General features: G+C 43.8%; 4 non-coding genes across 4 annotated transcripts; 1 reads left to right on the top strand and 3 right to left on the bottom strand.

Annotated features, from left to right (window-relative positions):
• Window positions 1-1,972: 1,972 nt before the first annotated feature.
• On the top strand, window positions 1,973-2,044 carry Trnac-gca12 (transfer RNA cysteine (anticodon GCA) 12). Its single transcript has one exon. It is a non-coding gene; the product is annotated as a tRNA-Cys (tRNA).
• A 2,479-nt stretch (window positions 2,045-4,523) lies between these two features.
• Window positions 4,524-4,595, bottom strand: Trnac-gca11 (transfer RNA cysteine (anticodon GCA) 11). Its single transcript has one exon. It is a non-coding gene; the product is annotated as a tRNA-Cys (tRNA).
• Window positions 4,596-6,597: 2,002 nt separating this feature from the next.
• Trnac-gca10 (transfer RNA cysteine (anticodon GCA) 10) lies at window positions 6,598-6,669 on the bottom strand. The gene has a single exon. It is a non-coding gene; the product is annotated as a tRNA-Cys (tRNA).
• A 14,619-nt stretch (window positions 6,670-21,288) lies between these two features.
• Trnac-gca9 (transfer RNA cysteine (anticodon GCA) 9) lies at window positions 21,289-21,360 on the bottom strand. The gene has a single exon. It is a non-coding gene; the product is annotated as a tRNA-Cys (tRNA).
• Window positions 21,361-21,604: the final 244 nt, after the last annotated feature.

The following is a 21,604-nucleotide window of genomic DNA, read 5'->3' as shown; positions in this document are numbered from 1 at the left end:
GGACTCTTGGTCAAGTTTTAAGTACCAGAATTCCCTCCTGTGGAGCAGGCTGTACATCCAATCAGGAAGTGGTTGGTCACCCTGACAGTCTGCCTTCTTTTCAGTGGTGCTAACCTCTTTAATGAGCATGGTTGCTTTGTCTATCTCATCTTCCACTCTGCAGTTTAGCCTAAATCTGGTTAATAGCAGTCGGCATTAACTGGGCCACTAACTGAATGCTACTTGGTCTTTTGATTTCCTCCACCAACTGAATTAGTTCGTCACTTTTTAATTTAAAATTTTACTTAAAATTTCAGGACATGGTAAAAGAAAATAGATAAATTCCTCATTAGAGGGTAATGCAAATGGTGAGAGGAGTCATTTGTTCCCATGTGTGAATTCCTGGGTAGGCTTCACTGTCTGAATTTCTATGGTTCAGTCCTGACCCAGGGCCTTTTAGCAGCTGTCTCTCCAGGCTGCTCCCTGGCCCTAATGACTGAAGGCTACAGATGGCAAGGCTTCTGGGAACAGGCTAATGAGTTTCTTCTGACTCAGGCCTGGAAGCTTTGCCAAGCAACTATCTTAAAGTGGCAGTACTGTTTACAAAGGAACTGAGAGTGGTTTTAGAAGTGAAATATATTAATTAAACTTTATAGTAGCAGGTGTGTGTGTGGATCATGGGCAGAGCATTTGTCTGCACATCAAGAGGTAGCTGGTTCAAAGCCACAAGTCCCCTATTTGTATCTAGGTTTTTCTCTTCTTTAAAAAAATGTGAATTTCAAGTTCTCCATTTTAGTAGCTACCATGATAAACATTCTAGACTTTTCTAGAACCAGCAAATGGTGGGCGTAATTATAATGAATGCTTATTCAATGTTTTCCTTAGTACTGTGACAAAGTACAACTTAGGAAGGAGAGATTTATTTGGGCCCATTGTTTTGGTCCATCACACTGAGGAAGGCATGGTAGAGTTGATGGCAGCAGGAACATCAGAAAAAAAATCCAGAAGCAGAAAGCATAAAGAGTGGACTTAGCGGTGGGGACAGACTCTAACCTTCAAGCCACCATCTGGTGGCCTGTGACTGCCATCTAGGGCATGCGTATCCAAGTCTCACAAACTTCCAGAACAGGTCCACCATCTGAGGACCAAATGTTAAAACCTATGCTGTACGCACAGAACCCTGAATTTCTGCCCCTGCCTCCCTTGGGCTTGTGGTCAGGTAATAATATAAAGAACATTCAGTCCAACGGCAAGAGTCCTCGCAATCTTAACAGGCCCCACAAGTCCAAAATCACTTCTGAGACCAAGACAAACTCTTGGCTGTAAATCAAATATACATTATGTACTTCTGCCATACCATGGCACAGAGTAAACATTCCCATTCCTAAAGGAAGACACAGGAGGACAGCACAGAAACACTGGAACGAAGGACTATCATCAACACAGAGGAGGTCAGACATATTGTCATTCTATGTCTGCTTGGTGCAGGCACAGATCTTCTAGCAATTTTTGTCCTGCTATGGAGCCAGAGTTTTGCCAGAAGAGTACTCACAAGAGTACTGTATCTCAGGGGCCATACAGCTTGTTCTTTACAGCCAAGGATGGTGATGTCCTCTTGAAAGGGACCAGTCTTTCTGGCCCCTTTCTGGCCAAATACCTGTTCTGATGTTGAGCAGGTCTGTGGAAATTCAGCTAAGGCCACAAATTAGCCATAGGATGGGGTAAGAAAACCGATTAAAAAAAAATCTGAAATTCCATTTACTGGTTCTCTATGGGAATATCAGACAGTACTAAGGAAGAAAAACATGAAATAAGATAAAAGGAGGTTTGGGGAGAATCTCCTGAAAGATCAGAGAAGGAGGAACTTGCAGCCAAATAAAGAAATCTACCAGAGACCAAAGGGAGCCTAAGATCAAATAGGAACTACAGTACTTAGTAGTCTTAGTTAGAGGGCTACCTGGTTATTAGTGCTAATTCCAAGGTATGGCAGGAAGGGGGCATAGCTCAGGGGTAGAGCATTTGACTGCAGATCAAGAGGTCCCTGGTTCAAATCCAGGTGCCCCCTAGTAATTGTGTCTTTTTAGCCCCTGAGTCAGCTCTCCTCGCTACCCCCAACATTCTAATTCTCAGAGACAAGAGGTAGGCAAGAATAGCTCAGTAAGGAACAGACCCAGAAGGGCCTTGTCCTATATTTGTCCCTGTGTTCCTCCCTGTCTTGTGGCCAGGGCTTGATGTTCTATATGACTATCCAGCAAGCTGAACCTCTTACAAAATGGCCAGCATCTCTCTTCCATCTACCAGTGCAAGACCTGATGTGTGACTTTCTAAAACATCAGGACCTCTGTTATATGAGTTTGAACTTGACCTTGGAATTTTGCAACAGTGAGGCTGTGGTAACCTCCAGGTACACCTTGAGGGTAAGATACGTATTAAACCTGTGGTTTGAGGGGTCTAGGTAAACATTTAGCAGTAGAGGCGGGTTCTTCTCAGTTGAAAACCCCTTGGGAATTTCATTTGGATCCTAAGGCAACCCAATCTCTATTCTTCCAAGTGTGCTGACTTGCTAAAATGAGATCTCCTGAGATTGGTTACCAGGCTTGGCTTCAGGTTCCTCACAAGTTCAGCCCAGGAAGACCAGTGCCAAGAATCTGGCCTTGGTATAAAGAAAAGAAAAAACTAGAAAATGGATAAAAGAGCAAAATTCCAGCCACTAGTCTAAAAGGTGACAGTGGAGTGAAAAGAGTCCAGGATGGGAACAGCAGGGAAGTCATGCCATGCTAACAGGAGATGACTCCGAAGCTAGTGTACTGCTCCCTGCTGGATACAGGAAGAGTATACACTAGGCAGGACACAGGAGGCCTCCCCTGTCCAACTGAATGGTCAGGAGGCAGCTGGTGACTGGAAGAGGAGCGGTTTGCATGCAGAGGGTAGGTCACAACATGGGCTCTAACCATCGATAAACTGAACTAAAGGTTCCCAGAAGATGCCCACAGTGGTTAAACAGCACCAACGACAGAGCTTGCTTGAAGTGGGCTTCAGCTTGATGAAGGAACATTAACTACAGGTCAGGAGGTTCATAATTCAAATCCAGGGCTCTGCATGTGCGTGTGTGTGTGTGTGTGTGTGTGTGTGTGTGTGTGTGTGTGTGTGCACGTGCGTGTGTGTCTGCCTGCCTGCTGCCTGCCTGCCTGTCTCCTTTGAGGTATAATGGGGCTAGTATTAAATAAACTCAGTCTTTAGGGCCATTTCATAAGACCCAGCTCAACGAGCTTTAGAGACTGAAGACCAGATGTAGCCAGCAGGTCGTATTGAGGTTCTAGGCTGGGCTGGTGGAGAGAGCCCAAACTGGGATTCATTCCCAACCCTGCTTTTAATAGGGTGTGTATGTTTCAACATGTCTCATAATCACAACCTTTTTTGAAGTCTATACTATGGGGCATCAAACAAACTTGGAGGCTCCCAGTTCCACTGGGATCATGGGAAGATCTTGTTAAAAACAAAACAGAAAAACCACCACCACCAAAATGTCCTTGCCCCATCTCAGATGCTAGAGCTATGAGATGGGGCCTGTCAATCTTTATTCCCACACAGGTATGCCCTCTGTGATCAGAATCTCCCTAATTTGAAACTATGATGATGTCCCAGTAGAACAGCCATGCCTCACATTCATCTGCAAGTCTGCAGATGCTCCCATAATGTCTGCAGCTGTGGATTACTGCATATCGAGAACACAAGGCATTAGCAGAATCCTTAGGTTGTCATTAGATAATAAGATGAGCATTTAAAGACAGATCATACTTTAATTCAGGTCTTCTTGTTTCTAGCTATTGATCTGAGGGTATGACTCTGGTTTTCTTTTCTTGCCCATGATTTTTTTTTTTCGGAGCTGGGGACTGAACCCAGGGCCTTGCGCTTGCTAGGCAAGTGCTCTACCACTGAGCTAAATCCCCAACCCCTTTGCCCATGATTCTTAACCTGTTATCATGTAGGGTGTAGAGAAGAGACCAAGAAGTTCAGGTCAATCCTCTAAGAACCCCTAAGTGACTTCCATCACTACCTCACTCTGGGCTTTTGTCCTAGAGAGCCTCCTAGAATCCTGTTCTTCCCCTATTCCAAGATCTGGATAAGGCAAGGCATAAGTGCATGTGGCTAGTAATCTGCAGCAGCCCAGGGAAGGAGCGCCAGACTTAGGATACAGACCCAAGGTCCAGGGCCTCTGACCTACAGCCTGGCATGGTGGAATTAGAAACCTGGGAGCCACTCCATTGCAAGGGACATGATGCTCCAGCTTAGGAGGCAGGAGAAGAAATGACCAGCCTCATCTATGGATCACCAGCATTTTGGAGGAGCTTTCCAACAACCCCAGAGTAAAATCTGAGGGCTAGCAGAAGCAAGGATCCATGTCTTACAACCTCTAACAGGTGCATTAAGTCACCTGAGTGACATCAGGTCTGTGCTTCTACTGTGGATTAGAGTTTGATGTGCTTCATCATTCTTTTCCAGGACTTCTGACCTACAAGGAAAACAATTCAGTGACAAAAGGTAGGGGGCACCTGGATTTGAACCAGGGACCTCTTGATCTGCAGTCAAAGGCTCTACCCCTGAGCTATCCCCCCACTTATATATAACTTCTTGTTAGTATCTCTTTAACCATGGCACTGCATGGGTTTATATTCCACTGTGGCCTCACTCTCCACTACCGCTTGCCTTCCCTTATTTTCAGCTTTAACCTGTCCCACTCAGTGCCCCATACTTCAGAGTCTGGTGGAGGCACTAGCCTTGCACCTGGAAAAGATACCTCACCGTAAGAGTCCTTAAAGTCACACACTGGTCAGGACAAGAGCAGTTTATCCTGGTCTTCAAAGTAACTTGACACTGAACACAGAAGAGCCGTGTCCAAACTCCAAGGCTTTGAGAAGGTGTTCCTATTTCACTTGGTCATTCATTCACTGGGCAAACATGGAGCTTGTCACGTGTCAGTCTCGGACAATGCTGTGAATACAGGGACAAGGAAGACATTTCCTTTGTTCAGGACTGATTTTCCAGGTAAATGACTAAAGGAGTCAGTCTTCAGACTGTGAGGACAAGACTTAACCATGATTGGCTGATAGATTATGTAGAGCTATTGATGTGATTAATATCTAAGTTGTCCCAGTGCTCTCGTAGCTCCACATTGCCATCCCTCAAGTTCAATTCTTTCTTAACCACTAACCTATTTTCAGCAAGAAAACCAGGGAAATTATAGATGCCACTGACACAGAAGCCAGCTAGCTGAGATCAGCCTTTGCTCTACCTTTTGGCTGCTTCTCATCTGTAGTAACTGGAGGCCAGCGAGTCTTCACATTTTGGCCAGAAAGGGCTCCATGTTTTATCTCATGAGGACCAGGGCATGCAATGTGACATTCGAGCATATCTGTACTGAATCTGCAGGCACTGCCGGTACTCTCTGGAAACTGCATAGTGGTCTATGGAAACTGAGGGCTAGTGCCATTCACTGTGTTCTGGAAGATCTGGGAGTGTTCATTCCACCCCTGGAGTCTACTGAATTGTGGTGGTTTGAAAAATAATAAGCCTTTTGTATTTGAATGCTTGGTCCCCAGTTAGTGGAACTGTTTGGGCAGCATTAGGAGGCAGGGCCTTTTTGGAGTAAACATATGGATCTTTATGATCTTTGGGTCCCATGAGGTCGACCAGCCTCACTTCATGTACTTTTCTGAGAATCGTTCTTGTTACCAAACGATTCCAGCAGCAGCCCTTTGTTTAAATAAAAGCCTATCTGTGGATAAGTAACATGGAAGATCATCATTGGAAGGATGGCAGAGACCTCAAGATGATGCAGGAAAAGAAATAAGACCTAAGGAAACATGGGACCAGGACTTCAGCCAGCCTTATTGCCCATCAGAATGATACAATAAACACTGGCTTCAGCATCTAGCCTGGTGCCTGGGTCAGCCAACTCCAGGATCTCTCCAAATCTCTCCACCTCTTTATGTAGCTTACTCAACACTCACAGCCTTATTTCAAGGCACATCACTGAGAAGCTTGGGTACTATCCATTGTGCTAAATAAATCATGCTGCCAGTCATTGAGGCCATAATATGCCAATGCAAATAGTGTTGTGAAGGCAGGTTTTTGTTGGTACCCGACTTTCCATTGGAAGACTTTAAGCAAGGTCCATTTGCCACTGTAAAGCAGATGTTCCTCCTGTATCCGGTAAAGAAAGGCCTGGGAAGAAAGAGTGATGTCTGCAAGGAGGAGGAAATTTGATTTCACACATTCCTCAGATTCTGCCTACCATGTTGCCTCTTCCAAGTCTCTAGCCTGTATTCTTCCCTTTTCTACCCCAAAACTGCACAAGCATTTCTCAGTATGTCTCTGTGTAAGCATACAAAGTTCACAATTCACACACTGTCAATTCTGTTTTCTCTGTTCAGTCATGATCAATGTGCCCAGTTCAAACATCTGTCACTGTTGTCTTCCTTAACCAGAGGCAAGACTGCCTCCACCAGAATTGAGCCAATGAAAACTAGCCTTAGCCCTACAAAAATGACAAAGTTTCGAAAGACTGGGACTCTCCTGAAAAGCATACAACTCACTCAGTGTTCATGGGGAAAAAATAGGGGGCACCCGGATTTGAACCGGGGACCTCTTGATCTGCAGTCAAATGCTCTACCCCTGAGCTATACCCCCACCTGCTTATATAGGTCTAATAAACATTCTAAACCTTCATGACCACTCCCTGACTCACCATCTGGCATTCATACTTGCCAGTCTTTTGCCATTATCTGCTTCCTCCTAGGATACCCAACCCTGGGCTGTCTTTGTCCATCTAACTGCCACTTCCTCCTGGCAATCATCATCCTGACCTAGTTCCCAGTTTAGACAGGGGCATTAAGTCCTGAGCTCTGTGCTAGACCTATCTTTCAGACTTGCCTATAAGACTCAGATGTAGAGGTTTGGATACTCAACTGAAATCTGGAGATAAATGGGGGCAGGGCTAGAGAAAACTCATGTCTTAACTCCTACCTAAGAACTAAACAAGACTCTCTAGGAGGATGACCTGTATCTTAGACAAGCTCAGTGGATGCCTCTGACTCATTGACAGTTTGCAACTAGTGATTTAATCTGCTTCCTTCTGTTGTGCACATGTAGAAAAAATGGCAATTGTTATAATCATGCCCAAACAAAACACCTGATTAGTGACCAGAACACACACAGAATCCACATTTATGGTAAAGGACCTTTGCCCCCAAACAGCCCAGGGCAGAGGATCCCTGGCTTCCTTCCTCTCTCCTTCTTCCTCTCTTATTTTCCATTTTCAGAAAGCTTCAGACACTCTCATCTGACTCACACTCTACCTGTTTTAATTGTTGGGATTCACATCACTGTGCTGTGCTTTGAACACACAAGGACTCACATGCATTGTGAAGCTTCCTCACTTTTAGTCAGATAGTCACAGTGGACTGACCTCTTTATGATAGGCCTCTATTTAACCTTGAACTTACACTGTCCTTTCCATAGACCCATCACAGCTCTTATGTTTTGGGATATCCACAAGAAAAGACCACTTGAATATTGGTTTAAGGCAATAGAAGTCTTTATTAGCCAGCCAGTGACTACACTGGGTGTACAGGATCTCAGTATGGCCTCAAGCCTCTCTCAAGGTGAGCTTTTAAGCACAAAAAACATGTCCTAGGTTGACATACTTTAGTTAACAAGAACAGTTGGCCAGAAGCAGAACTATAGAAGCCAACAAGCAAGCTTATTACATTTAGAGTTTTAGTTAGGGTTTTACTGCTGTAAATAGACATCATCACCAAGACAACTCTTATAAGGAAAACATTTAATTGGGGCTGTCTCATATGTTCAGAGGTTCAGTCCATTATCATCAAGGCAGGAGCATGGAAGGTATGGGTGTGGGAGGAGCTGAGAGTTCTATAGCATCATCTAAAAGAAGCCAGAAACAGACTGTCTCCCATGTGGCTTGGAGGAGGGTCTCAAAGCTCACCCCCACAGTGACACACTTCCTCCAAAAGGCCGCACCTACTCCAACAAGGCTGTGCCTCCTAATAGTACCACTCTCTGGGCCAACATATTGGAACCAACACACATTCTTTTCCATAACTGTGGGCTTTGATGGGTTAGACCTTTGGTTTTGTTTTGGCAGGGGGTTGCTGCCTGCATGCTGAATTTTATGGCCTGAAGGGTTCTATCACCATAGAAGGTCTGGAAGACTGTTACACTTATAGAGGTAGTTCCTAGCCAGCATCCTGGCCTCCTCCTCAGGACTTTGTGGAGACTTGGTTTGGAGAACTACTGTTCAGAGCTAAAGTCTTGCTCTCTACTTTCTTTCTGGAGTCTTGTCTACTTTAAAAGTTCTACTGTTCTCTGACTCACTCTGGTGTCACACATCCTTAGGGATTTTTTTGTCTATGTCTATTCTTGACTCTCTAATGTACTATACGTTTTCTCATTCTTACACTATAAAAATCGATCAACCAATTCCAACTGTTTAGACACGTGCAGTGGTTTGAATGAGAATGGCCCCCACAGGCTCATACATTTGCATGTTTAGCCCACAGCTAATGAACTGGAAGGACTAGGGGGTGTGACCTTGTTGGAGGAGGTGTGGCACTGGAGGTGAACTTTGAGGTTTTGAAAACCCAGACCTCTCTGTCTCTGTCTCTGTTTCTCTCTCTGTTTCTCTCTCTCTCTCTCTCTCTCTCTCTCTCTCTCTCTCTCTCTCTCAATCAAGTTACAACCCTCAACTACTTCTCTAGGGCCATGCCTACCTGTGAGCTGCTATGTTCCCTGCCATTATGATAATGGACCAACCACCCTCTGAAATGGTAAGCCAGCCCCCAATTAAATACTTGCTTTCATAAGAGATGCTTTGGGTGTGGTGTCTCTTCACAGGAATAGAACAGGGACTGATAGAACATGCTATTTCCAACTTAGAGTTTGCTATCCTATGCCCCAGTGGTCCCTCCTATGTCTGAGAATTTCACTTATACTCTGTATACATATTCTGAATTCTTTGGATACTAAAATCTCCTCTTCCCCATAGTCAGTCCCTGATGCACCCAGTTGGGTACCAGGTGTAGGAATCATGGTTGCAGTAGCCAGCACTTCCACAACAGTCACCCCAACTTCAGCTGCATCAACAGCACACATTTATTCTCCTGCTTACAGCTCAGCACTAGGAGCACCCAGAAGCTGGTGTAGGCTGGTATTAAAAATCTCTGCCTCAAGACTTGAGTCTTCCTCTCTTTGGCTTAACTCAATGATCTGGTCTTGAGTTTGCTTCTTCTTTTTTTTTTTTTTTAATTAACTTGAGTATTTCTTATATACATTTCGAGTGTTATTCCCTTTCCCGGTATCCGGGCAAACATCCCCCTCCCCCCTCCCCTTCCTTATGGGTGTTCCCCTCCCAACCCTCCCCCCATTGCCGCCCTCCCCCCACCAGTCTAGTTCACTGGGGGTTCACTCTTAGCAGGACCCAGGGCTTCCCCTTCCACTGGTGCTCTACTAGGATATTCATTGCTACCTATGAGGTCAGAGTCCAGGGTCAGTCCATGTATAGTCTTTAGGTAGTGGCTTAGTCCTGGAAGCTCTGGTTGCTTAGCATTGTTGTACATATGGGGTCTCGAGCCCCTTCAAGCTCTTCCAGTTCTTTCTCTGATTCCTTCAACGGGGGTCCTATTCTCAGTTCAGTGGTTTGCTGCTGGCATTCGCCTCTGTATTTGCTGTATTCTGGCTGTGTCTCTCAGGAGAGATCTACATCCGGCTCCTGTCGGCCTGCACTTCTTTGCTTCATCCATCTTGTCTAATTGGGTGGCTATATATGTATGGGCCACATGTGGGGCAGACTCTGAATGGGAGTTCCTTCAGTCTCTGTTTTAATCTTTGCCTCTCTCTTCCCTGCCAAGGGTATTCTTGTTCCCCTTTTAAAGAAGGAGTGAAGCATTCACATTTTGATCATCCGTCTTGAGTTTCATTTGTTCTAGGCATCTAGGGTAATTCAAGCATTTGGGCTAATAGCCACTTATCAATGAGTGCATACCATGTATGTCTTTCTGTGATTGGGTTAGCTCACTCAGGATGATGTTTTCCAGTTCCAACCATTTGCCTACGAATTTCATAAACTCGTTGTTTTTGATAGCTGAGTAATATTCCATTGTGTAGATGTACCACATTTTCTGTATCCATTCCTCTGTTGGAGGGTATCTGGGTTCTTTCCAGCTTCTGGCTATTATAAATAAGGCTGCAATGAACATAGTGGAGCACGTGTCTTTTTTATATGTTGGGGCATCTTTTGGGTATGTGCCCAAGAGAGGTATAGCTGGATCCTCAGGCAGTTCAATGTCCAATTTTCTGAGGATCCTCCAGACTGATTTCCAGAATGGTTGTACCAGTTTGCAATCCCACCAACAATGGAGGAGTGTTCCTCTTTCTCCACATCCTCGCCAGCATCTGTTGTCCCCTGAGTTTTTGATCATAGCCATTCTCACTGGTGTGAGGTGAAATCTCAGGGTTGTTTTGATTTGCATTTCCCTTATGACTAAAGATGTTGAACATTTCTTTAGGTGTTTCTCAGCGATTTGGCATTCCTCAGCTGTGAATTCTTTGTTTAGCTCTGAACCCCATTTTTTAATAGGGTTATTTGTTTCCCTGCGGTCTAACTTCTTGAGTTTTTTGTATATTTTGGATATAAGGCCTCTATCTGTTGTAGGATTGGTAAAGATCTTTTCCCAATCTGTTGGTTGCCGTTTTGTCCTAACCACAGTGTCCTTTGCCTTACAGAAGCTTTGCAGTTTTATGAGATCCCATTTGTCAATTCTTGATCTTAGAGCGTAAGCCATTGGTGTTTTGTTTAGGAAATTTTTTCCAGTGCCCATGTGTTCCAGATGCTTCCCTAGTTTTTCTTCTATTAGTTTGAGTGTGTCTGGTTTGATATGGAGGTCCTTGATCCACTTGGACTTAAGCTTTGTACAGGGTGATAAGCATGGATCGATCTGCATTCTTCTACATGTTGACCTCCAGTTGAACCAGCACCATTTGCTGAAAATGCTATCTTTTTTCCATTTGATGGTTTGGGCTCCTTTGTCAAAAATCAAGTGACCATAGGTGTGTGGGTTCATTTCTGGGTCTTCAATTCTATTCCATTGGTCTATCTGTCTGTCTCTGTACCAATACCATGCAGTTTTTATCACTATTGCTCTGTAATACTGCTTGAGTTCAGGGATAGTGATTCCCCCTGAAGTCCTTTTATTGTTGAGGATAGCTTTAGCTATCCTGGGTTTTTTGTTATTCCAGATGAATTTGCAAATTGTTCTGTCTAACTCTTTGAAGAATTGGATTGGTATTTTGATGGGGATTGCATTGAATCTGTAGATTGCTTTTGGTAAAATGGCCATTTTTACTATATTAATCCTGCCAATCCATGAGCATGGGAGATCTTTCCATCTTCTAAGGTCTTCTTCAATTTCCTTCTTCAGTGTCTTGAAGTTCTTATTGTACAGATCTTTTACTTGCTTGGTTAAAGTCACACCGAGGTACTTTATATTATTTGGGTCTATTATGAAGGGTGTCGTTTCCCTAATTTCTTTCTCGGCTTGTTTCTCTTTTGTATAGAGGAAGGCAACTGATTTATTTGAGTTAATTTTATACCCAGCCACTTTGCTGAAGTTGTCTATCAGCTTTAGTAGTTCTCTGGTGGAACTTTTGGGATCACTTAAATATACTATCATATCATCTGCAAATAGTGATATTTTGACTTCTTCTTTTCCGATCTGTATCCCCTTGACCTCCATTTGTTGTCTGATTGCTCTGGCTAGAACTTCAGGAACTATATTGAATAAGTAGGGAGAGAGTGGGCAGCCTTGTCTAGTCCCTGATTTTAGTGGGATTGCTTCAAGTTTCTCTCCATTTAGTTTAATGTTAGCAACTGGTTTGCTGTATATGGCTTTTACTATGTTCAGGTATGGGCCTTGAATTCCTATTCTTTCCAGGACTTTTATCATGAAGGGGTGTTGAATTTTGTCAAATGCTTTCTCAGCGTCTAATGAAATGATCATGTGGTTTTGTTCTTTCAGTTTGTTTATATAATGGATCACGTTGATGGTTTTCCGTATATTAAACCATCCCTGCATGCCTGGGATGAAGCCTACTTGGTCATGGTGGATGATTGTTTTGATGTGCTCTTGGATTCGGTTTGCCAGAATTTTGTTGAGTATTTTTGCGTCGATATTCATAAGGGAAATTGGTCTGAAGTTCTCTTTCTTTGTTGTGTCTTTGTGTGGTTTAGGTATAAGAGTAATTGTGGCTTCGTAGAAGGTATTCGGTAGTGATCCATCTGTTTCAATTTTGTGGAATAGTTTGGATAATATTGGTATAAGGTCTTCTATGAAGGTTTGATAGAATTCTGCACTAAACCTGTCTGGACCTGGGCTCTTTTTGGTTGGGAGACCTTTAATGACTGCTTCTATTTCCTTAGGAGTTATGGGGTTGTTTAACTGGTTTATCTGTTCCTGATTTAACTTCGGTACCTGGTATCTGTCTAGGAAATTGTCCATTTCCTGAAGATTTTCAAGTTTTGTTGAATATAGGTTTTTATAGTAAGATTTGATGATTTTTTTAATTTCCTCTGAATCTGTAGTTATGTCTCCCTTTTCATTTCTGATTTTGCTAATTTGGACACACTCTCTGTGTCCTCTCGTTAGTCTGGCTAAGGGTTTATCTATCTTGTTGATTTTCTCAAAGAACCAACTTTTGGTTCTGTTGATTCTTTCTATGGTCCTTTTTGTTTCTACTTGGTTGATTTCAGCTCTGAGTTTGATTATTTCCTGCCTTCTACTCCTCCTGGGTGTATTTGCTTCTTTTTGTTCTAGAGCTTTTAGGTGTGCTGTCAAGCTGCTGACATATGCTCTTTCCTGTTTCTTTCTGCAGGCACTCAGCGCTATGAGTTTTCCTCTTAGCACAGCTTTCATTGTGTCCCATAAGTTTGGGTATGTTGTACCTTCATTTTCATTAAATTCTAAAAAGTTTTTAATTTCTTTCTTTATTTCTTCCTTGACCAGGTTATCATTGAGTAGAGCATTGTTCAATTTCCAAGTATATGTGGGCATTCTTCCTTGATTGTTATTGAAGACCAGTTTTAGGCCGTGGTGGTCTGATAGCATGCATGGGATTATTTCTATCTTTCTGTACCTGTTGAGGCCCGTTTTTTGACCAATTATATGGTCAAATTTTGGAGAAAGTACCATGAGGAGCTGAGAAGAAGGTATATCCTTTTGCTTTAGGATAGAATGTTCTATAAATATCCGTTAAGTCCATTTGACTCATGACTTCTCTTAGTCTGTCTACATCTCTGTTTAATTTCTGTTTCCATGATCTGTCCATTGATGAGAGTGGGGTGTTGAAATCTCCCACTATTATTGTGTGAGGTGCAATGTGTGTTTTGAGCTTTAGTAAGGTTTCTTTTATGTATGTAGGTCCCCTTGTACTTGGAGCATAGATATTTAGGATTGAGAGTTCATCTTGGTGGATTTTTCCTTTGATGAATATGAAGTGTCCTTCCTTATCTTTTTTGATGACTTTTAGTTGAAAATTGATTTTATTTGATATTAGAATGGCTACTCCAGCTTGCTTCTTCTGACCATTTGCTTGGAAAGTCACATCCAAATATGAATATAACAGGAAGCAATAATCACTATTCCTTAATATCTCTCAACATCAATGGCCTCAACTCCCCAATAAAAAGACATAGATTAACAAACTGGATACGCAACGAGGACCCTGCATTCTGCTGCCTACAGGAAACACACCTCAGAGACAAAGACAGACACTACCTCAGAGTGAAAGGCTGGAAAACAACTTTCCAAGCAAAGAATGCCCACATATACTTGCAGGTAGCTGCACCACTGAAGACCTCCCTTCCCTCTTATAGGACCTGGGGGTGGGTGGGTCTTGTGACTTTCATGGGCCTTGGAAGTGTCTTCCCTTCCTCTTCCAGGGACTGTTCTTCAATCCAGGGAAGAACTATATACCCATTTATCCTCTCTTCCACTCTTGTAGGAAGATTCAGCATACATGGGCTCAGGAGGTCAAGGGAAGTCTGTTCTTAACACCATGGTTTTTTTGAGCAAATAACTGGTGTAGGGAGTGTGGGAATTGGACTCAGGAGTGGTCTGCTAAGCGCTTATTCAGAAACATGCAATGCTGCGATGAGCATGCTTCACTTCTGAGCTTAGTTCAGGGAGTTGAGTGGATACACGGTGGCCTGCCACCACTACCTTCAACAGTGCTGGGTCACTCCAATTGGTTACCCTTTCCCCAGTTCCTGGATTCTGTCCTCATTCTAGTCCTTTCCACAGTTACATCATCTAGTCTAAACCCAGCATTACGTCCCTCGATCACAGATGGCAGATGAGCTGAGCTTCACCGATGTTCGTTCACCTGTGCGCCATTTGGAATCACATGGTGGTGCAAATTCTGTCACTTAAGATCACGGAATTTATTAGGTAGATGCTAGGAGGGGATTGGGATTCCTCCACACCAGTGTCAAGGTTCCTGGTGGTTCCAAGTGCTGCTAATGAGAGAGGATTCAGCCAGGCTGCATGACCTCTGATTTAGCACATCCCTCCTAAAAGCAACCAGTGAGTTATGAGTGTTTAAAAATATACACTCAGAGCTCAAGAGATGGATCAGCAGTGCAGAGCACTAACCGCTCTAGAAGAGGACCCAGGTTTGGTTTCCAGCATCAACAGACAACTCATAATTGTCTGGGATGCCAGTTTTCAGGTATTTGACACCCTTCTAACCTTCACAGTAACCAGGTACACTCTTGATCCACAGAGACATACGTGCAGGCAAATACTCATATTCTTAAAATAAAAATAAGTAAGTCCTTTTTAAAAATACACACAACCATTAGGAAGAGAACCCTTTCTCATGACAACCGTGTCTTGATGTCAACAGAGAAAACTGAAACAAGTCCTAAGAGCGATGATCAGAGGGCCTAGTAAAGAAAGAAAAGGACATTTTAGGGTTGGAGGTATAGCTCAGGGGTATGGTGCTTGTCTAGTATGTGGAGAGTTCTAGGTTCAATCCTTACCACCATATAGGAGGAAACTGGAGAATTTTAGGTTTGGCAACAGAGTGAGTACCAGGAGAGAATCCCAGATTCTCTGAATCAGCAGAGCTTTAACCCTTTACTGGCCAGTATTTCTCCTCAATTTATTCCACTGACTAGTCATCTTATGTTGTGTTGTTGTGACATATCTGAAAGAGATTATGTAAGAGGAAGGTAGAGGCACTTTGGTTCAGATTTCAGAGGTTTCAGGACAACATCACTTGGCCCTGTCTGTGCAGCCTGTCATGAGTCAGAGAATAATAGCAGAGAGGGTGTGACAGAGTAGAGTCATCAAGCTCATGACAGCCAGGAAGTGGGGAAAGACAGAGGCAGGAAGAGGCAGGGCATATAGAATATCTTTCCAGGCTCTATGCCAGTGATTTACTTCCTTCAAGAGGACACAATCGCACACACACATGCACACACACACGACACACAGATAATGCATGAGAATATGGTCCATTAATAGATTAATCATTGATGGAGATTTCTTATGGTGGAGTCACTTCCCTAAAACCACACCTCTGAACCTCGCTGGATTCTGATTTAAATCTTAAACACAGGAGCCTTTCAGGAAATATTCATATCCAAGTAATAATAATACCTGTGTTACTATATCCAAGGTTTCCACAGTGTACGCAATTCTTACTCGTTGATAGGCTAGGATAACCTGTCACAGCTGCCTAGATACTCTCCCTCCAGCGAAGAATTCACCACTACATTCCGATGATGTCTCTCACTTGGATCAGCATCTTCTTTCTACATCATCTACACATTCTGAATTCAATATATTGGTGCTTTATCTGCCTCTCTGTCAGAACTTGATGGGTGTTGGGAAGGGGCAGGCATGGGAACCATGGCTGAGGTTGTCTGCCACCTCCACAACAATGCTATCTAACGAATCATTCCAAAGTTGAGCCCCACACAGTGATAAGCATTATTTCCATTTCCATAGTTAGTAGGGCAGATGTCCATCAGTGGGTCCAGACTGTGCTTAGTCAGCTCTGTCTCAAGCTGTGGGTCCATCTATGGATTTAATTTCTTTCTATCTCTGTGATCTGGCTCAGCCTACTTCTTATGTGTTCATTCTGGGGTCCCTGGTGGAGAACAAACAGCTGGCAAGAAAACACCTCTGTGAAAAAGGCAGAAATCAGTTGAGAATGTCAAACTAGTGAACAGGTTTCCAGGCTCTTCTGTATCACATGCGACCTCCTCCTGGTAAAAGCTGGTCTCAGGACTGAGCCCTAGCCAATGGCTAGGAAGTATGTCCTCTCTCTGGGAAGATCTGGAAAGGGATGTAAGTAAAGACCTGAGGCCAGCTCTCCCAAAGCCTTATCCAGTCAAGGTCCAGGATCATGGACTATAATAAGGCTTGGTGGAATTTCTTGATTTAAAATTCTGTGAAGTTAAAAGACAAAATTTCTGTCCATCCTGGACCCCAAATATAGAGGATGTATCAGAAAAGACTGCAAAACATTTGTGCATACAGACTGAACAACACCGGAAGTGTACACAGCCATGGAGAGTTAGCTATAGGTGGACGTGGTCCCAGTTATCACTTCCTCACAGTGACTCCTCTTTTATATGCCACTTTCAGTGTTTTCCAACCTTCCCTCAACCATATGCCATAACAAATTAACCTCCAAACTAGGAGACCCAGACCAATAGGTGAGAACCCTGGGGTTCAGGTTATTCCCTCATTAGGCTCTGGCCATGCCACTGAAGCAGCTTCTGTCATTGTTCAGGAAGACATTTGGCTCCTCATTGAAAATCCACCATGTTTCTTTGCTATTTCTGAAAAGGTTGTCAAAAACTACATGCTTTACGATGGCTGAGCGGTCCCTTCAGCTGCTCCCGCCTGTAGAGTGCTACTGACTCCGAGGCCGTTTTGCATCTCTTGTGTTCTTGGTCTCTTTTGTTTAGTTTGTCACACTTCTGTGAATACAACCCGTGCTGCTGGATCTTAATTGTCAGCTTGAAGGGGTAGAAAAATACCAGGAGATTAGTTAAGCCAGCTCTGAGGATGACCAGGAAGTGGTCTCCAGGGATCATGACAGAAGGAAGGATTCGTGCCTCCATGAACTCATCATAGGATGGAGCTAGTGCTGAAACACAGGTGGTGAGACCTCACAGTAAGAAGTAGGTCACAAGCCATGCCCTGAGCATTGTCATTTACCCTGGAACCTTCCTGTGCTCCTGTCCTCTGCCCACCACCGTATCTGCTCTGCCCATGCTTTCCACCCCTGCAACAGCAGCAGAAAGCACAAGCAAAATAAACATTTCCTCCTTTAAAATGCTTCCCTCAGATATTTGGACGCAGCAACACAGAAGCCTGCTAATAGAAGCCCTCAAGAAAATCATGGGTTGCTTATGAAATTGGTTTCATTCTAAACAGCCATCTCCACACTCTTTTTTTTTTTTTTTTTTTTTTTTTTTTTTTTTTTTTTTTTTTGGAGCTGGGGACCGAAGCCAGGGCCTTGTGCTTGCTAGGCAAGCACTCTACCACTGAGCTAAATCCCCAACCCCTCCACACTCCTTTTTGATACTGCTTTTCTCTGGCTTGGTTGTAAATTTTGGGCACATCAGGTTCCTGTGGGACCACGCCCTTCATCTTCTGAGGAACACTCATTGCCAACAAGAGTTATTTAGCTGGCACCACCTTGGTGATATCAGTGGTCCTGGTAAAAGGGCTTTTAAGCCACATGGTCGAGTTGGCTTTTCCCCTGAGGTTGTGTCTATAAAAGGCATTGAATTTCCTTCTTCTTAAACTGGTATCATAGTCTCAGACAGATCAATCTTACTTTCCCAACTCTGCAATTTCTGAGTAATCCACACCACCTTTAAATGCTGCTTATAAAGCTAGGCAGTTCTCATCTGAACTCAGGTCAGATGCAGCCTACATCAAGGAGCTCACACACTGAACATTTACCCACCATCCCTCCCCTGCTCTGCGCCATCAAGGACACTTTCTGCTTCCCAGGCTTTCCCAGGCTGCTGTCTCCCTGCCCTTGGCAGTGGCTCCTACCATCCCTGCAGCTGACGGAACAGATTGCTTGCTACACACAGAGACCATGGATTTGGGATCTGTCCCAGCAAGAACCCCTCCAAATACCCATTTCAGCACTGGGAAGTCTTACTCACAGTGATGTTGCGTAACAAGCCACAGAAAGTCTAGTGTCACAAAATACAGCCATCTGTCACAGTGCCTGTGAGCCTGCAGTTGGAATGTGAAATGAATGGTCTAGACTGGACTTTTTGTCAACCAAAAATGGTGACATGGAGAGAGGCTCTACAGAGAAATGAGTTTGTTCGGGAACACAAGAGAAATCAGAATCCAGGACACACAGGCTCTGAGAACCCATAGGCACACCCAGATGAGCAGGAGAAAAATGAGATTTCGTGTACTATTTGAGACAATTACCCAAGGATCAGGGGTGGCAATGGGGTGGTGTCTGTCCACTGTTCGACAATAGACTCTGGACAGGCATCCACCCAGAGGAATTTCCTGTGTAAGATTTCAGTGGGCTTTATGCAGGGTTGTAGATTCAGAAAGTCTTTGTTGTACTTTTAGTCACAGGCATGAATATGTGTGACAAACCCTCTTTCATGGCCTCCTCATTCTGTTTCATTAATATTTGGCATAGATGACTCCATTTTGGCTCCAACTACTTTCATAGATTCAAGTTTCTGGTTCAATTGGCCTTGGCTCCTCACTACCACCTATGCTCAGGTGTGACCATGTGTGCTCCTTCTAAGGTCCAGCTAAAAAGGTACCATAGGACCATAGGACAAGCACATGTCATGCTCATCATGGAAGTGCCAGACAGCAGTCTTACCAACTGGCCTCATGTCCTGCCTATATCACATCTTTGCACACCCACTGACCAAAGCAAACGAGTCCTACTTCAGCCACTATCAGTCTGTGATTCTCAGCTGTCAATCTACCCTCCTTATTTACTCTGCCATAAGGAACCTGTTTTGAGGAAACATGATTGGACAGTTGTCTCTAGGGGTTCCTGCAAGGAGGTCAGGAACAGAGGTAGCTTTATGCTTTCCCAAGTATGCCTGCTTCCCTGATTCTGGATGGTTGCTCAATAGTGCAATGTCACTTCGGCTGGTGCTTCTCTGTCCAGAGAAGGAAGTCTGGCCCTTGGAGACCTCACAGCCCTAGCCAGTCTTGGAACCACCCTCTGCCTACAGACTTAGCCTGGTCCACTGATGCCCTTGCTGCCTGGACTGTTTCTGGGAAACACTGTAGCCCCTGGTAACCCCTGACCTCACATCCTCATGATTCATGTAATCTATACAGGGCTACTGTCTGCTTGCCTTGAAACTGTAACCAAGAATGGCTAGTAATCTATTAATACCCTTTCCCAGATTGATGGGAATGGATAAGAAGACTGTGGAATTTTACTCACCTATGTAGAATGAACAAAATCATGACATTTGCAGGAAAGTCATGTACATGGAAATCATGTTAAGCAAAACAAGGCAAACTCCAAAAGATAAATACTTCATGGTTCAGGCTTAGAGAACCTTGGTTTTTTTTTTAAAAAAAATTCAAATTTTTTATATTTATAACTTAAATTACTATTTTTTATTTTTCTTTCTTTTATTTTTTCTTTTTTTCCATCTTTATTAAATTGGGTATTTCTTATTTACATTTCAAATGTTATTCCCTTTCTCGGTTTCCATGCCAACATCCCCCTAATACCCCCCCTTCTATATGGGTGTTCCCCTCCCATTCCTCCCCCCATTGCTGCCCTCCCCCCAAGAATCACGTTCCCTGGGGGTCCAGCCTTGGCAGAACCAAGGGCTTCCCCTTCCACTGGTGCCCTTACTAGGCTACTTATTGCTACCTATGAGGTCAGAGCCTAGGGGCAGTCCATGTATAGTCTTTGGGTAGTGGCTTAGTCCCTGGGAGCTCTGGTTGGTTGTCATTGTTATTCATATGGGGTCTCAAGCCCCTTCAAGCTCTTTCAGTCCTTTCTCTGATTCCTTCAACGGGGGTCCCGTTCTCAGTTCAGTGGTTTGCTGCTGGCATTCGCCTATGTATTTGCTGTATTCTGGCTGTGTCTCTCAGGAGAGATCTACATCCTGTTCCTGTCAGCCTGCACTTCTTTGCTTCATCCATCTTATCTAGTTTGGTGGCTGTATATGTATGGGCCACATGTGGGGCAGGCTCTGAATGGGTGTTCCTTCAGCCTCTGTTCTAAACTTTGCCTCCCTATCCTCTCCCAAGGGTATTCTTGCTCCCCTTTTAAAGAAGGAGTGAAACATTCACATTTTGGTCATCCTTCTTGAGTTTCATGTGTTCTGTGCATCTAGGGTAATTCGAGCATTTGGGCTAATATCCACTTATCAATGAGTGCATATCATGCGTGTTTTTCTGTGATTGGGTTACCTCACTCAGGATGATATTTTCCAGAGAACCTTGTTTAAAAGTGTGTGTGTGTGTGTGTGTGTGTGTGTGTGTGTGTGTGAAGAGACAGAGTCAGAGACACAGAGAGAACACTAAAAATGGGATCATAAGAAGTGAGGAGGGCATCTCAATGGAGAGGGCAATGGAACACATATGATAAGAAGGCAGGAGGTACAACTGAGTAGTGGGGAGATGGGAACACAGTGGAAGGCAGTAGGGTGCGGGGATGAAAGCAGTATAATGACCCATGTATGCCGATGCATAATGAAACCCATCACTTTGTATGTTAATGTCCTCCCAAAAATAATAATTAAAAGCAAACAAAAACTCTTTCCCCAGTGTGAGCAGGACTTTGGAGAGGACTCCCTTCCAACTTTGAACTTGCTTGAACCCTTATCCTGCAGAACACGTTGTCTTTTTCTTTGAAGCTTATACTCTTCTTTCTTACCATAATTATTCTTCCCAATAGATTTTTTGTATTTAATTACTAGGTTTCTGTCTTCAGGTTGTCTGTGATAGATACAACCAACCAAGCTTGAAGGAGAGAACAGGAAGTGTCTCAGTACTGAAAGAGGAGAGGAAATGTCACAAAGCTCAAAGTATGGTCAATGAGAGGGGGAAGAGTCTGGCATATGTGAACCTGTTACTTCTCAGTGGAGCAGATGAGAGACAGGCTGACAAAGTGAGATTGGGAATAACTGAAGACATTCTAAGTGAGGAGAGCCCTGAATCAATCAAATCAAGAGATACCAATAGGAGGCACCTGGATTTGAACCAGGGACCTCTTGATCTGCAGTCAAATGCTCTACCCATGAGCTATACCCCCATGGCTGAGGATTGCCATGATTAGTATCCTTTACCTGAGTATAATATCATTAGCACAGCAGTCCCTGCAAGCCCCTAGGTTCATTAGACCCAGAGCCTTGTGTGTCTTTCCTCCATTCATCTTCTCTGCCATGCTTATTTCCAGCTTTTCCCTGTGCCATCACTCTTCCTTCCAACATGCAACAAAGCATCCAGCTAGGACATGTTGATGTACTAGAAATGTCAGCAGGCAAAGGATAGTCCTG

Source organism: Rattus norvegicus, chromosome 4 (genome assembly GCF_036323735.1).
Source record: "Rattus norvegicus strain BN/NHsdMcwi chromosome 4, GRCr8, whole genome shotgun sequence".
In the NCBI taxonomy this organism is placed as follows: domain Eukaryota; kingdom Metazoa; phylum Chordata; class Mammalia; order Rodentia; family Muridae; genus Rattus; species Rattus norvegicus.
This window is presented reverse-complemented; position numbering and strand designations above follow the sequence as displayed.